The 17157-nt window shown below is 43.1% G+C and overlaps 1 protein-coding gene across 1 annotated transcript in view; it reads left to right on the top strand.

The window, feature by feature from the left end:
- Smpx (small muscle protein X-linked) overlaps window positions 1–14073 on the top strand; it is a 47750-nt gene extending 33677 nt beyond the window's left edge. The window contains exon 5 of the mRNA XM_050164388.1: window positions 14011–14073. The gene's annotated coding sequence lies outside the window, so the exon portion shown is untranslated. The remainder of the gene's footprint in view (window positions 1–14010) is intronic.
- Window positions 14074–17157: the final 3084 nt, after the last annotated feature.

Raw genomic sequence — 17157 nt, 5'->3', positions numbered from 1 at the left:
CCTCCCCNGTTCCTGATTCAGTAGGTCTGGAATGGGTCCCAGAAAGTGTTTTTGCGACAAGTTTTCATGGTGGCCGCTGTTACTGCTACTGGTGGTTTGGGGATTCCACTCTGAGAGCCACTGATATGCAGTATGCCTGGCCCTTCATCCACCCCACTTTTATAGCCAAGATGCAAATACATAGTAAGAGACGTAGTCAGACTTCTTCACTGAAATTCAGTAAAGCAGGGATCACAAATTCTTGTTATGGTATTTCTAGTGAGTGACCAGGCACTAAAGACCTGTGAGACTCAAATTAAAAAAAAATGTGTGTAAGGATGGCATTGTATAAATGAGAAAACAGGGACAGAGCAGGAACACGTTTTCTCCCAACATGGCACATCTAGACAGTGGGGCAGCCGGGATCCTGGCTGTGCAACACTCCATCATATCCTAAGCAGGTTTTCCATGTGGCAGATAGGACAGTCCCCATTTTTTTTCAGATTTCACCTTTTCTCCCCATGTGGTTTAATAGACTTTGTATATCCCAGGAGACAATCCTCATGTAAACAATAAGGACTTCTACCAATGTTATAGATTTATCTGCCAGCCACTTAGACTCATAGATACTATCTTAATTTCTACAAACAGTGTTCTAGATCAGAGGTGGGCAAGCCAGGGCTCAGTGTGCCACTGACTCTTCTTTCTAAAATTCTCAAGAGTGTTCTAGATTGATATGTAAGAAACAACACAGACAAATCCCTGGATAAAATGACAGAGAAGACGAGAAATCAGTTTTGCAAACCTCTGTGAAAATAATTCTTTAATTTTGCAGGTGTGCTGTTTGTATGGGTGTGTGCGAATACCTTCGACCCGGAGCTCATTCATGAAGCTAGGCTGTCTGGACAATGAGCTGGAAGGGTCTACCTGCTCTCTCCTTCCCTCAGTGCTGGGGTTCCACCTACGCCTGTCTTTTATATGGGCACTGGGTATCTTGGGCCCTCAGACTTGTGAAGCAGACACCATAATGACTAAGTCATCTCCCTGCCCCATGTGAAAATATGTCTAATGAAGGCTTTGTTGAGTTCCAGGTATACAATAATACAAAGAAGTTGGGTGTGATGATAATCTTTGTTTAAACATTCTTTTATGAATGTCCAACTAGTGGAAGTAAAACATAAAAGAGGTTCTAAATTTGAACACTTTTCATGTCCAAGAGCAGACAGAACCAAAGGATCTCAGCTACTTGGACGAATGATAACCAGCTTTGTAGTTTATTTAAAAATATTATGACTTAAGAACTGAAACTGATTTCTGAGCAATTGAGTTGTCCAGGCTTGGGCTCTGGGCAAGAATCACTTATTTTTATTCTAATTATCTTCACATCAGAGCAAAATGCTAGATACAGTCGGAGCCTTTATCTGTGGTACTGACTGCACATTAGAGCCATGGGAATCTGCCTGGTTACCAACCACCTCTTTAAGGAAAAGTAGACTTGGTCCTCAAAAGGTGAATTTGATGCTTGTCCGAGAAAAACTGAGTTAGAAGTTGTTTATCACATTCTCTCCTGACAAACAGACTGAGATCATTCTGGATTTGGAAAGTGCTTCTTTGGCTAAATACCAAGGCTGTTGGGATGAAAGTCTCCAAATGTGAAAAACAACCACGCTTTCCTGGTATAGATGTAAACTTTGTATAGAGTGACTCATTGGTGAGCCTGGCTTATTCTTGGGATAAGACACGGAGGAAGATATTAAGGCATCCAGATTGACATAGGAGTCCAAACAATAGCCAGATTGTGCTGAAAGGGAGCTGAAGTCATCCAAGTTCCACAGGCATGTTGGGCTTCATCAGCATTCTGTCACGCGTCCATCCATGTATCCATCCATACAGCCTCATAGGTCAGAAGACCACCAGTGCCATTTCTTCCGACCAAAGCCCAAGACCAGACCTATGCTGAGGTCTGCTCTATACTCTCTGCTTTCCAGATCATGTCCCTTACTCTGGAGAATCACTTGAGTCTCACCACAAATCTGGCAACCTTTAAGCCTTATCAAAACTTATTTCCTTCTAACAAAGGTTAGCCAGTTGGGTTGGCTTGCTTTTACAAGGTTAAACTTTTCAGTTCTCAGAATTTTGGCTCTCTAAAATTTGACTGTCTCTTTCTTCCATCCCTTCAAAAAGTGCCCAAAGCCGTGAGATTCTATCCTGCAACTAGGATTATACTTCTGACCTTCAGACGTAACATTAGCTTTTCATGATTCTTATCAAGAATTACCTAGTCAGTGACCGAATATAACAACTGATCTTAGTTAAGGCAACAATATTAGCTATTGCTGCGCAACAAGGAACTTCCAACATAGCAACTTCTGAGAATGATGCTTATTACCTCATTCAGAAGGGGCTAAGGTAAGTGATTCCAGTCTTGGCTCCTCCTCAAATGCTATAGTCTGGATATCAGCTGGAACAAAGTCTTGACAGAACCAGACGGTCCGCTTTCAGGGTGGCTCAGTCCCATTGCTGGCAATGATTGTTTATCAGTAGGTTTTGGTGCCTTCACTGGGGGACCTCACCCATTGGGCTACTTTCCTGCCATGGCAGCTGGCTTGCCACAGAGCACGTGATCCAAGCCTGGGAAGTCTGCTGTGGTCTAGCACCGCAAGTCACACTCTGCCACTTTTGTAATGCATTATTGATTTTCACAAGTCAGTCCTGTATTGTGTTGAAGGGAACTTCATAGGGGTGTGAACTCCTTGAGCAAGGATCACTGGGGGCTATTTGGGGGCGTGTTTCCTTTTAGAGGTGACAAAACTGAGTTCCAGAGAAGTTTGCCCAAAGCCATATAGATGTTTGTCCTATCTTAGATACACACAGTAATGTCTTTGCTGTGTTTTTATCTCTATAATCCTTAATCACTGCCAACTTCACCAAGGACTACTTGTTCCCCTTCCTCCTCCTCTTTATCCTCCCCTTGTTCCTTTTCCTCATCCTTCTCCCCACTCTCTTCTCCTTTCTCCTCCCCTCCTCCTCCCTCCTTCTACTCCTCCTCCATTCTCCTTCTGGCTCCTATTTCTTCTTCCTCTTCATTTTCCTCCCTTCTCCTTCCCTACTCCTCCTCTTTCTCCTTTCGTGATAGGGTATCTCTCTATAGTCCTGAGTTTTATGTTGAAGCCAGCTATGAAGACCAGGTCAGTCTCTAACTGTGCTGATCGTTTTGTCTCTTCTTCTGCCTCTGAAGTCCCAGGATTATAGGCATGTATCATCACATCTGGCTTACTACTTCATATATGTATTTGAAACACTAAATTCTGTTTATCTTTATGAAGATGGGAAAGATTTTTTTTTTTTGGTTTTTCGAGACAGAATTTCTCTGTAGCTCTGGAGCCTATTCTGGAACTCACTCTTGTAGACCAGGCTGGCCTCGAACTCACAGAGATCTGCCTACCTCTGCCTTCCGAGTGCTGGAATTAAAGGCATGTGCCACCACTGCCCAGTGGGAAAGATTATTTTTAAGCATGAAGCTGCTGTCCCTGATGCTCCTAGCAGATGACAGCACTATAAACCATATCCAAACAAAGTGCAGACTCTGAACAGTAGGGGATATGATTTCATCACTGATATGAATTTTTAGGGAGCAGGAGAGAGAGAGAGGGAGAGAAAAAGAGGGAGAGAGAGAGAGAGGGAGAGAGAGAGAGAGAGGGAGAGAGGAGAGAGAGAGAGGAAGAAGAGAGAAGAGAGAGAGAAGAGAGAGAGAGAGAAACATGAACTAAAAATTTTACATAAGAGAGGGGTAGATTTTTATCTATTTTCTTCACCTTATTTAACTTGCTTACTTTGCAGTATTATTTTACCCTCTCTCTTGATTTCTGAGGGCTAAAATCAGAATAATAAGCAAAAACAGTGAAACCAAAATGCTGGTTCCTCTAAGAACTCTCTACAAGAAGCACAGCGTTTTTTTTTTTCCTGGAAAACTTATTTCTGAACATATACAAACACATTCACACCCACATATACACAGGTTTTTAAGGACAGCACTCATAGCTGTGGTAAATATTATGAGTTCTTTCCAAGACTCTGTTAGATATAGATATCTTCTGAGAAAGGAGACACGCGAGCAACCTCTTGTATATCCACTCTCATTTTTTAGTCAGTTCAAAAATGACAAGGCCTGTCATCCTTGATCAAAGTATCTAGTCAGGAGACACGACACCTTCCTTGTTGCCTGACCTATTTTGTTTAATGGGGCTGGCTCCTTTGCCCTCTGACAAGCTACCTTTTCTCTCGAGTTCCATTTATAGAAGTGTTTTATTAAGGGTTAAATCATTAGGAATGGCTCTGTCTCCCTCACAAGGTCTGTTTCCCCTGTTCAAAATTAAGCTATGACATCCAGGAAACTGTCCATTTCTACTTTATTTCAAGACAAAGCACCCCTAGCCCTCGAAGTACTTTGAAGTGGCAGGGAAAGCGCTCAGTCTTAGTTCTGATGGCATGCCCCAGTATCTAGTCAGTTAGGAATGGTCTTGTATTTACTACTCCAAGAAATGTTTCCATCACTTGCAGGAATTTTCTTTAGCCTTCCAAGGCATCTGGAGATCTAGAATTGAAATGCTTTTTTTTCTGAGAGACCCAGTTTTCTGCTGAGCCCCCAAGCCCTTCTATTTTTTTTTCTTCCTTCAACTGAGTGTTAGCTCACTCATGTCTTTTTGAAAATATGATTTGGTTTCACTTATTACTACTCTTGTGATGGTGGTGGTGGTGTGCGCATGCGCACACAGATGTAGGTGTATGCATATTCCATGACATCCATGTGGAGGTCAAAGGACAACTTCCAGGAGTCTATTCTCTCCTTCCACCGTGTGGGTTCTGGGGATTGAACGTTGGACAGCACCTTTGCGGGACAGCTGAGTCATCTTGACGGCTGTCAAGCCCTCGTTACCTCCCTTCAATTCTCCTCTCAGTACATTTAGATCTCTCCCGACCATCAGCACCACTAAAAGCAGGAAAATAAGATGACACAGACTGAAAGCCCTGCTTGGAAGACGGAGGAAGGATGTGCTGATTTATAAGCGTTGTGTGGGTCTTCAAGAAGATTGGTACAGTTCGCACTAGGTGGGAGGCCGTCTGCTAAACGCTTTAATGCGTTATCCTCAGGACTGTCATATGGGCTTGACACTATTATTTTTCTATCATTAAAAAAAATTGGAGCTCACAAGGTTAGGTAACTTGTCCAAGGTGCACAGGTAGAAGGCAGGAGAGCTGGGGGTGTGAAGGCTTGGCATGGCCTCCACAACAGATACGCAGAAAACACGACCAAATCTATAGTCAGGAGCTCATTTGGTACTCAGCTGGGAGGCAGGTTGGGCTAAGGATGTTGAAGCAGTTTCTCTGATGCACTGATTACAGGCACTAATCAAAGCTTCATTTCAGAGTTTCTTAAAGAGGCTTCAGAAACCCTGTTCAAATGTTGGAATAAGAAAAAAAAATGGGACTAGTAAACATTGTGAGCCCAGGTACAAGTGATCATTAAACTCTGCTACAAGGCAAATTTAGCAGAGCAGGTAAATCTAATTTCCCCAGAAGGGACTCTTAATCTCATTAAGTTTATCAGAAAATCTCTCAGGTTTTACTGGCAGTGCTTCCCAGAAGAAAGCTTTTATTACACCAGAGACCAAACGCTCTGTTCTGGCTCAAGTTTGGAAGCATTTTCTTTCACCAGAAACAGCTCTCTCTAGATCTGGGTTTCTCTTCTTCCATCCTGTTAACTCTGGGGCCAGAGAACTCTGCTCAAAGACACTTGCTTATGCCACAGACACCCCTTCCTACTGTTTGTAATCGCTAAATACGTCTTCACACATTGTCACGTGTCTGTGGTACCAAGCCCTGTTGAGAATCACTTCTCGAGTCCCCTTTGGTTTCCATGGATGGTCCATGGAACAACAGCTATGTATGTCCCCTAGGAAGGTGGGGGACACACACAAACTCAAGCTCCACCCTCAGACTTTACAAAGTCGAAACCCTCAGTTTAATAAGATCCCTAGGGCATCTGGACATTGAAGTGCGAGGAGCCCTTTTAGACCTGTGGCTGTCAACCTTGGCTTCACATCAGAGTACCTGGGAAACTGTAAAAACTACTGATTGCACCCCTAGAGATGCTGATGTAATTGCTCAAGGGCAATCTGGGCTCTGGGATTGCAAATAAATCTCCAGGTGATTCTCCTGTACAGCTCTTTGATATCCTGTTTTGAGTTTAAAAATGAGCACAATTTAGGAGTGATTTACAACAGCCTGTAAGACCCTTTAAGATACAATTCTTTTCCTTTCCATAAGCATCTTTCTTCTGACCCTTTAATAAAATTATGTACTTAAAATATTTTGGTGAAGTTGGGCATAGTGGCACATGCTTTAATCCCAGCAGCCAGACGGTAGAGGCAGGTGGATCTCTGTGAGTTCAAGGCTTTGTGAGTTCAAGGCTAGCCTGGTCTACATAGCCAGTTCCAGGACAGTCAGAGCTATACAATGGAGAAATCCTGTGTTAAAAAATATTTTTTTTGACGTCGTCAAACGTTAAGATTAGGTCATAATTAGCTTTTAAAATAGTAGTTGAATGATCGAGGATGGGTGGCGGATAAAAGCATTGACTTAAGCATCTTAGATGGCCATCCAAATCATCCTTCTGGCCCTAGTTAACTTTTGCACGTAAAAAACACTTAACAAACAATTCTACCAAGAAAAGGGGCCGGGGAACTGGAGCTCAGGTGGTAGAATGCTTGTATTAAGCTCCTGGATCAGTTGCCATCACCATTTAAACCAGGCATGGTAGTGCACGCCTGTAATTTACTGGGGAGGTTGGGCAGAAGCATCAGGAGTTCAAGGCCATTCTTGGTTATATGATGAGTTCAGGCTAGTCTGGGATGCATGAGAACATGTCTGAAAAAAAAAAAACTAAAGTTTTTTTCATGAAATATATAGTTATATAACGATCCCCTGCAAGTTGTGAATCAAAAACACTAACATCTTAATCTATGGCTTAAAAAAATGAACTCACAATACCATGTGTATTTTTCCATTTCTTATTCATCATATCACTGTATCTCTTATATTTCCTCAAGTAGTTGTACCAGTTTGCTTAATAGACCTATTATTGGACTGACTTCTTAATGTTTTTCAAAGGCCCAAAAGCAAACAATTATTTTATACTATTGTACATTAAAACCCAGCCACTGTAATTTGGAGATTATACATAAATTAAGAAAAGTCTTATCAAGAGGGACAACGGGGTGTAAGTTAATGGTAGATGATGTGTTTATCCGGTGCATGGCCCTGTGTTCAACCTTTAACCTCAAGAAAACAAAAAGTGTCAAGAGAATAAACAAGTAGAAGGCCCCATCAAACTATTCACTTGGTATTTGTTTATTTGTACTGTTTTAAGAACACAGCTAAACTATGAGAAGACAAGAAACTTATTCATTAAATATATTAGTATTCATTAGAACAAGTACAAGAATATTGAAGTAAAAAATTTTAAAGTTCGATGTGTGTGTGTGTATGTGTGTGTGTGTGTGTGTGTGCGTGCGCGTGCGTGCATGTGTGCGTGTGCAAGCATGCCTGCAGAAGCCAGAAGAGGGCACTGGATTCCTCTGGAACTGCAGTTAATATGATATGGGTGCTGAGAACCAACTCAGGTCCTCACAACCGAACCTGTGTCCCCTGGAAGGGCAGCAAACACTCTTAACCACGAAGCCATCTCTCCAGGCCTGTTAGTCAAAGTCTTGCTACACTGCAGATATGTTTCTTTATTATCCATACAAACATATGCATTTCTTTGTGCCTGTTGTTCCATGACTGCACTGATGAACGTACAGCAGCCTGTATAATCTGTACCGGTTACTTATTCCCACTTTATGAAAACTAATTTAGTGGAGGGAAAAGGATTCTTAGCTGTTAACTAGCTACAACTCAACCAGTTTTGATTTAAATTTTCTAATTTTCAAAAAATGAGTCATTCCCCCAGGCCCATTGCCTTCAAGCCCTACTTTTTATTTGAATGCTGAGACTTTGAACAGCTCGTTATGCACATTGTCACTGTACAGTTCCTCAGTTTTAAGGTGATTTCTAGGACAACATGGTTTTCAACTGTGCACTACTGAATAAAGGCAGGGAGGCCTGTATTTTTAAAAAGTATTTTCCATTGGTTATATGTCAAGACATTGGCAATCCATTTGGCTTTTTCTCAAGTCTGCAGCTGCCACAGACCATTGCTTGGCAGCTGTAAGAACATTCTGGGTACTTTTGATATAAACACCTTTGTCTCTAGGCCTAGGATGTTAAGACATACATAGGATACAAGGCTTTCTTCATCATTTGGAAAAAAAAATCTTTCTTGAAACTGCAGCCCCCTCAACTTACCACTTTGTCCCCCACTAGAGGTCACTGAGCTCTGCTTTGGTGGAGAAGGTTTTTGTCACATATTTTAGTAAAATACTTCTAAAATTTGACTTAGGATTTTGTTTCAGATTTTATTTTCTTTCTTTTTTATTGAAAATTTCCACCTCCTCCCCTCCTCCCACTGCCCTCCCCTCCCCCCTCCCTCTCCAGTCTAAGGAGCAGTCAGGGTTCCCTACCCTATGGAAGTCCAAGGTCCTCCCTGCTCCCCCCAGGTCCAGGAAGGTGAGCATCCAAACAGACTAGGCTCCCACAAAGCCAGTCCATGCAGTAGAATCAAAACCCAGCACCATTGTCCTTGGCTTCTCCGTCAGCCTCCACCGTCCGCCACATTTAGAGAGTCTGGTCTGATCACATGCTCCATCAGTTCCAGTCCAACTGGCCTTGGTGATCTCCCATTAGATCAGTCCCGCCGTCTCAGTGGGTGGACTCCTCCCTCGCGGTCCTGACTTCCTTGCTCATGTTCTCCCTCCTTCAGTCATTTGGACCTTGGGAGCTCAGTCCAGTGCTCCAATGTGGGTCTTTGTCTCTATCTTCGTCCATCGCCAGATGAAGGTTCTATGGTGATATGCAAGATATTCATCAGTATGGCTATGGGAGAAGGCCAGTTCAGGCACCCTCTCCTCTGCTGCCCAAGGAGCAAGCTGGGGACATCTCCTTGGACACCTGGAACCCCTCCAGATTCAAGTCTCTTGCCAACCCTAAAATGGCTCCCTTAATTAAGATATCTAATTCCCTGCTCCCACATCCACCCCTCCTCCATCCCAACCATCCCATTCCCTCAGGCTCTCCCTATCCTCCCCTTCTCCCTTCTCTCTCCCTATCTCCCCTTATCCCCACCCTTCCCCCACCCCCGTGCTCCCAACCCCTGTCCGGCAGTCTTGTCTACTTCCAATATCCAGGAGGATAATTATATGTTATTCTTTGGGTTCACCTTCTTATTTAGCTTCTCTAGGATCACGAATTCGTTGTTTCAGATTTTAAACGATTACGGGGCTTCGGGTTGCCTGGACAGAGTTCTAAGTGGCACATGCCTTCTTCTCTCACTGTGGGTCTGTGATGTTTCTTCTGTGCTGTTGCTATAGCTTGCGCTACCAACCTCACGGCGTGATCATGATGCCTCCGTAGGACAATGTGTGTGAATGCCTTGCAGACTTTAGACGACTCCACAGATGCCAGAACCTTGCTTTACTGTGCTAACCTCTAGTGAACTTGAGGGCTTGAACCGGCGTGCTCCGAGGGTAGTTGGCCATTGCAAATGAAACTGGAGCACAAGGCCCTGCCTTTCTCTGAGTGTCACTACTCCTGAGTGTCATCGTGTTTATGGCTGTATGATTTGGCACCCCATAGGAGGCAGTAATTGCTGCAGCACCCGCCGAGTGTGCGGCTAAAGGAACAAACGCAGACAAGTGTTGAGTGGACTCCATTTCTCCTATGATGTGTGTGGGTCCACAGTGACTATGAGTAAGACAGCTATAAATGGGTCATGGGGAGGCATAAACATCACATGATCCTCAGCCTGGACTTAGAGTGGCACAGGGGAGGTCTTTGGTATATTTCTTAGACTAGCCAAAATGGGCCCTGGCCAAAGGGAAATTGGAGGATGGGTGTCTGGCTTTTCAAATTTAGGGGAGAGAAGTGTTGGGTAGCTAGCTGTCAAGTGACTTTTCATCGGGGTATTTCACCTTCCTGTCCTGAGGCTAGGGCACAGCAGAGTCACTGACGACTGTTTTCTAGGTGGCGAAGCATCATGGCCCTGGTGATTGCCCAACACACTTGCATTCCTACACCCTGACAAACAAGTGTGCTTTACAGCAAGGGCAGTTTTAGCTCTGGCTAGCTTCCCGTTGATTCCATTTCTAAATTAGAGCCCTGACTCAGAGAACAGAGTGCTGGGCTCTGGATTCCTGGCTTTTTGTATTCTGGTATCAGCCAGGGATTCTCAGCACACAGTGAGTCCCATGAGACCAGTGAGACAGACTCCACTCCTCTGGGGCTTTGAAGTCCAGGGGAGATTATATTTGATTTTATCCATGAGCAGAGTTCTGTGCCCGGGCTCACTTAAATTCTATGGGAAAGGGAACGGGGTGGGCTACCGGGTGATTTCTAAGGCAACTGGGGTGTTTCCACCATCCTATTACTTCCTGCCTGGCTCCTATAGGAATAATCAGGCTCAATCTGTAGATAGAGGGGAGTAACTGGAGTGCCTAGCGCATAATAGGTAACCAAAACCGGTAGCATCACTATCAGTTCTTTGTCTTTTTCCATTGAAATACAGGCTTATGGCACAGACCTAGAATCCCCCTCTTTAACCAGCGTTTTGCAGACTGCTTTGGCTCTTAGGCACAGTGGCTGAGGAGAAGGAGTCTACTTCCTTTAAGGCTAGGGCCATCTAAATAATATTTCTCAGGAAAGCCATGATTCCACGTAGCTGGGAAGATGCCGAGTGTTCAGAGTCGGCATCGAGCCTGTCATATAAATGGTACTGACTCTGGGTTGTAGACAGTGCTTCACTGTCTGAACATTTCTCAGAGAGAAATCACACTTCACAGAATATGCCTCAGTGACAATTTGATATGGATCACCACCCCTTTTATGCTGTTCAGAGAAGTCCAAGGAATGTCTTAGCTTCAAGGTCAGCTTGTTATGGACTCTCACTTAGCCAGAAAGGCTGGCCATATGTCACCCAACGCAGCGCTCACTGCAATAAATTGAATATAGCACACTCTAGTCATGATGGGACTCCGTCTGGGGGTCTAGAGAAGAATTAACAGCACAGTGGGGACATAGCACATCAAATCATCAGTCTTGGTTTATTAAATCTACGACCCCTTGCTCACTCCCGCCATCTCCCATTGGAGACTGTGAGGCTATCTGTAACTCCAACTCAGTTATCATTTCTCCAGCGGTCCCTATTCACATCAGTCCTGAGGCTTCTGTGTCAGGTGCAGTTGAGAGGCCAGCGGAGGGAAATGGAAATGGATAGGGCATGTGCAAATCCTTCAGAAAGTTCTAGCCCACGGCAGGAGAGTTCTAGTGGGAAATGCAAGGGGATGAAGATGAGGCATAGCAGCAGACTTACCCTATTTAGGGGCCACCCGGAGCAGAATGGAGAGGTGGGGGGGACGAGACGTCTGATGGCCTTGCCATGTTGCAGAAGCAGTACATGCGTGATTTGGTGAGCTCCGAGGGCTGAAGTATGAGGGAGGATGGTTACAGACAGGACCGGCATGGTGCCCAGCGTGGGGACGTGAGGCAGCCAGTCTCCATCTCATCTAGAAACCCAGGACAGGGGCAAATGCGGCATCTTACTTACTCTTGGTGACTTTTGAAAACTGTTAGAAAAAAAAAAACCCTTAACTATATAACAGTGCAATGGATAAATAACATGTACTGTTAATATACAAGGGAAGTCTATCCAGCCTAGAAATTCTGCACAAAAAGTCATGGATGAACTGGGCAGCATTATACAAAGTGAAACATACTACTCACAGAAAGACATACACTATCTGATTTCATTTATATGATGTCCCTAACTAATCAAACCCATAAAAGCCAAGATTCTTGCTAGGGGCAGGTGGCAAGAAGAGACAAGGGGTTACACACCAGTGGATATAAAATTTCAGTTAAACAAGATGAATTATCTGTAGGGATCTACTATACATTTTACCCAAGCCAACAATAACATATTTTACACTTAAATGTTTGTTGAGAGTAGATCTCATGTTGTGGTCTTACTACAATTGAAAAAATCAAATTCTCTAGAAATTCAAGAGGTCATTTCAGTTTACAACCATAATGGCCTCCTGCTTTTCCCTCTAGTTCAAAGAGCCATCCAAATCGTCCTTGTTAGTAGACTGGAAAGAGCCTCAGAGTCCAGACACCTAAGTTAAAATCCGTTTTTTTTTTTTTTCCCATTTAGAAGAGGTGAGGCTTTGAGCAAGGTCTCTTTGCTTTTGGAAGCTCTCTGCATTTCATCTCAGCAAGGAGAGCAGTACAGCCTACATCCCGGCCATGTTACAAATGTTCAGAGCCAGGTAGGGCTCTGTGAGCTGTACAGATGCATACTGTGAAGCAAAGCTTTCCAAAAGATGTCAGCTGTACACTTCTCCTCAGGGCTCACGGGCCATATCTGGGCTCTGCGACTCCCACTAGCTATGAGAGAGATGGAGAAATAAAGCATTTGGCTTGCCAGCGTTTGAAGTGGAGAAGAAATCAAGGGCTGCGGAGAGAACCCAAGTCTTAGTTTTTGCCCCAGGAGTCATGTCACCTTTGCCTGCAGATTTTTTTTTTTTTAAATCCAGCCATTGGTAACAAAAAAGCTATTTATTCTACTTAGAAACAATCTGCCCATTCATATGAGTAAAGCACACAAAGAAAGGCACTAAAGACTAATGGGAAACAAATGTGTCAATAATGCGGGAGACTTGCTGGGGAAGACCTTTGGAAAGAAACGGCACCGTGTTATTAGCTATCGCTGCATAATGAATGGCTTCCAAATCCAATGATGAAAACAAAAGATGTTTTCATTCTGGCTCACGTGTTTTGTGTTTAGCTGATCTTGGCTGTTACTCACTTAGGAGTCTTCAAGTCTTTTAGCTCTTTGCTACAGATTTCTCATTCTTTAGGGGGTCAAAAGGCTTGCCTGGGCTTACTCATGCTATGGCATTAACAGAGGAACAAACAAACAAGCGAAATCACGTAATACACGTAAAGACACTTCCGTTTCATTTCCTTGGCCAAAGACAAGCACACGTTCAAACCCAGGCATTAGGGCTCCCACCCGACCCACAACTGTAGGAAACTATAGTCACACGGCAGTGGAAATGGATAGAGAAAGGGTTGAATTAGACTCACGAATGGAAATTTCCACCAGGCCAGGTTTTGCCAAGTCATAGTTTTAAATTCTGCATGCATTTTTAATTCTTTCAAGGAGCACCATCCTAATTTCGTCCACAGTTACTTAAATCGCTAGGACCAAAGTTGATGGCTATACTGTACTTTTTCTGCAGTTCACATTGCATACTTAGAATTGAGAGATGCATTTGTAAGTCAAAATGGGGTCTTTTACCTCATTTAACTTGTGCTAATCATTTTGGTATATAAGGTGTTCCTAAAAATATCACATGAAAACTGAATTAGTGAGCTTGGTCAGTGCATTAAGTGAACTAAGCTAGACCGAGAAAGAAGGTTGCTATATGACCTCACTTGTATGTGAAATCTAAATACTGAGTGTGCACAAACAGAGAAAATATAATGGTGGTTTCTATGGCACTGAAGACATGTGAAAATGTTGAGAAGGCACAAAATGTCAGCTACATGCAGGAATGTTGTCCCGTATGGTGACTTCTGTTAATAAGGTAGTACATATTTGGAAATTGTTGAGAGTAGACTGTCAGTGTTCTAACCATAAAAAATGTGTGAGTTGTTATAGATGCTAATTAGCTTGATCTAATCACTTCATGGTGTATGCATATATCAAAACATCACATCACATTGTAAATATACAGTTTCTGTTTGTTAGTCATATCTTAATAAAAAATCAAGGAGGGAAAGAACCTAATAATATGTTTGCCTTTTCTTTTGCAGGGTTGATGTGAAGAACTAAGGAGGAAAAATGGATTAAAATAAATGCACTCCTTAAAAATTTTATATATTTGTATGACGATTATGAACCTTCTGAATCCCCAAGACTCTAGAAAAAAATATCCTGTTTGTACATTTATATTTCTTCCTTCTAGTTGGTTGCATTTCTCACTTTAGCTAAATTTTTGGCACCTTGCAGAGCAAATCAGCCCATGAATTCAGCAGCTGGGGAGCATGGTTTTGAGGAGAGATGGGCTTGTGTGCAGGGCTATGGCAATGTGCCTGCAGTGATCTGGATGTTAAGTTCTTGCAGTTGCTTCTCAGAGTCCCTTGGTCAATATTTGAGAGGTCTTTTAGTTCTTCACCTTTTAAATTACCTCAATTAACTTTTTATGAGTTCAAATAAATATTTGAGTAAATGTAAAATATGAATCTAGACTAAATGAATTTTCATACCTTCAGATAGCTACATGTTCCCTAAAGTGGAGAGAAATATGATGTACGAGGCAGTCAAGTTCCATGTTGCCTAAGTGGGGCCTTCAGAATTATTAGGCACCACGGGAAACACTATGGCTGACTGATCACCACATATGAGCTTAAATACTGCATGAGTAATTTCGTACTGCTGCTACCTCCCATCCGAGGAAGACATGGATGGTGAGTGCATTTTAGATCCACGGGGGCTCAGAAATCTCCTATTCTAGAAGGAACAGAGTTCATTTTAATACCCAGTAAAGTAAAGCTGAGTGATGAGATCAAAAGAGAGGGGTTGATCAGACCACAGCTGGGCAAAGGAGGCAAAATATGTATCTTTTCAAGATGGAGACTCATCCAGACACAGGCCTGTGATACCAACACGTACAGGCTAAGGCAGTGTGATGACCAGGTCAAAGCCAGCCTGGGCTACAAATCAAGGTCCCGTCTTAAGAGGGAGAGAGAGAGAGAGAAAGAGAGAGAATAAATTTAATTAATGATTAATACTATTATAACCTGAGAAGAAGCATTGAGCAACCACACAGTGAGGGACCAGATTATCAAACACTAGACTGTGTGAAAATCAAATGTGTCCCCTACCTGGTATGACCAGGCCACAGCACTATGGCTGGAGCTCAAAGGTCTTTCTCGCTGCTCCAGAAGCAGTCATTGTCAAAAGCTCAAGTCATTGCCTGAAAGCCACAGGTGGGAAAGACTGGCTTGCTTTTCCCTTCTCCGGAGGTAGTTTTCTTAGGGTTGCCCGTTGTCTAATTGGCTCCCACCCACTTGGGCTCCCAGGTGTTTTTGCCAGACTGTGGGGTGAACCCCAATCAAGCTGTGCCCCTATCTCGGACTGTGATGCCTCAGGCCGTCCGGTATGGTTGGATAGTGTGTTATCAAATTTCCTCTAGTGCTCACTTTGTTTAAATATAGATTAGCATGTTCTGCTTCAAAATGAAGGTCTAGTTTAGTGTTATAAAAACAGTCTCCACTTTTTAATAAATCTCCAAGGCACATTCACAGCATAATACTAAGTCAAGTCATGCGACAAATTCAGTGGATTTAGGAGAGTTTTGAATTTAATATGTATGTAATTTTGTTAAGGCTCAAATCCACTATCTATATGATATGGAAAGTTCCATATTGAATTAGTCATTGGATGGTACATATACTATTAAGAAAAGAAGAATCCTTGCTTTCAATTAAGTTATCATTTTCAAAATTCACATATTTCACACTAAGTACTTTAAATATTCATCTTGAGCTGTGTGTGGTGTCTCAGTGGTAGAGCATTTGTCTGCTAGTGGGTTCGGTCCCCAGCAAAACAAACAAACAGAACTCCCACCTATACATCAACCTGATAAGGTGGGTGGCTTGTACCTGTAGTCCCAGCCACTGGGGAGACTGAGGCAGGAGGATTGTTGGAGCCCAGTAGTTCAATACTACTCTGGGCAACATACTGAGACACCATCTCAAAACAGAAATCCCATATATCTTGTTGAATCGGGCTTATTCATGCCAAATATTTATAAGAAAAACACATCATGTATAAACCTTTTCCATGGAAGATAAACAAGGTTCAAGTAGTTGAAGGTTTTGTAGGAAAACAACTAGAAACAGCACTGTGTTCAGCAATGCAGGAGGCAGCACGTGCATTTGTTAGCACACATCTGCAATGGTGTGATTTTCGTTAGAATCTGAATACAGCATTCACTGAACCTGTTATCCTGGCTGTTCACCACGGGCCAGGGGACCTCTGTGCTGGGGGAAACAAATCCATCTACATGAGCACCTCGCATGAAACATCCTCCCACTTGCCCCTTTTTCCTTCCTATGGTGCTTGAGACAGAATAAAAAGAGAAGGCCCAACGGGACCTAGAACTGCAAGGGACATATGGGAATTCTCTGTGGAGCAGCAGCTGCCAAGATGGAAGAGTCTGCACAGAGTCACTTCCGCCCCTCATTTTGTATGATCTTTACATTTTGACAGCGAAGACTGGAAGGTAATTATCTTTGTTTCCAAGGTTACTTCCTGAATACCTGACAGTGGTATTCTAGCAGCAAAGCCCAGGGCATGGGGGTGGGGTGGGGGTGGGTGACAATTACCCCAATGAATCCGTAGGTTTTGAACAGGAGTAGTTAGAGGATTTACAAAAAGCCTCCCATTATGAATAGGCCCGTGGAAAGAAGGCTATTAATTTGAATGTGCCGTCTTGTGAAATAGACTCCCCTCCATTCTTCAGCTGACCTAGAATTAGGGTTTCCCCCTTGGGAATGAGAAGAGGACTCATTTGGATTCAAGGACTACAGACTGATCAATTAAAATGCGTTCCCTTTAAAGGCCTGCGGCATTATCCCATTGCTTTGTAATCTAGCTTGAAATAGAAACTGCATTTAACTTGCTAATTGGTGCCCCCTTGGGACTGTAACCTGATGCGGAATGTATGCATCCATGTGGCCCTTTGCTGTTCTTTGCCTCACAAGCCATTAATGAAATTTCTGTGCGCTTTTGAAGGAAGGGCTGTATTATAACATTCAGACACAATCATGCATTCATTCACACACAGAGCATTCTCTAGAGGGGACTGCAAACCGCCAGCATATTGCCAGGCCAAGGGAACCCAGAGAACTCGTGTACAGAGTTCTTTTCTTTCTCTAGGCAAAATGATCAAATTT

This window comes from Alexandromys fortis, unplaced genomic scaffold (assembly GCF_014885135.2).
Source record: "Alexandromys fortis isolate MF-2015 unplaced genomic scaffold, M_Fortis_MF-2015_v1.1 scaffold_147, whole genome shotgun sequence".
NCBI classification, from domain to species: domain Eukaryota; kingdom Metazoa; phylum Chordata; class Mammalia; order Rodentia; family Cricetidae; genus Alexandromys; species Alexandromys fortis.
The sequence above is the reverse complement of the archived record's forward strand: the minus strand, read 5'-3'. Positions and strand labels throughout refer to the sequence as shown.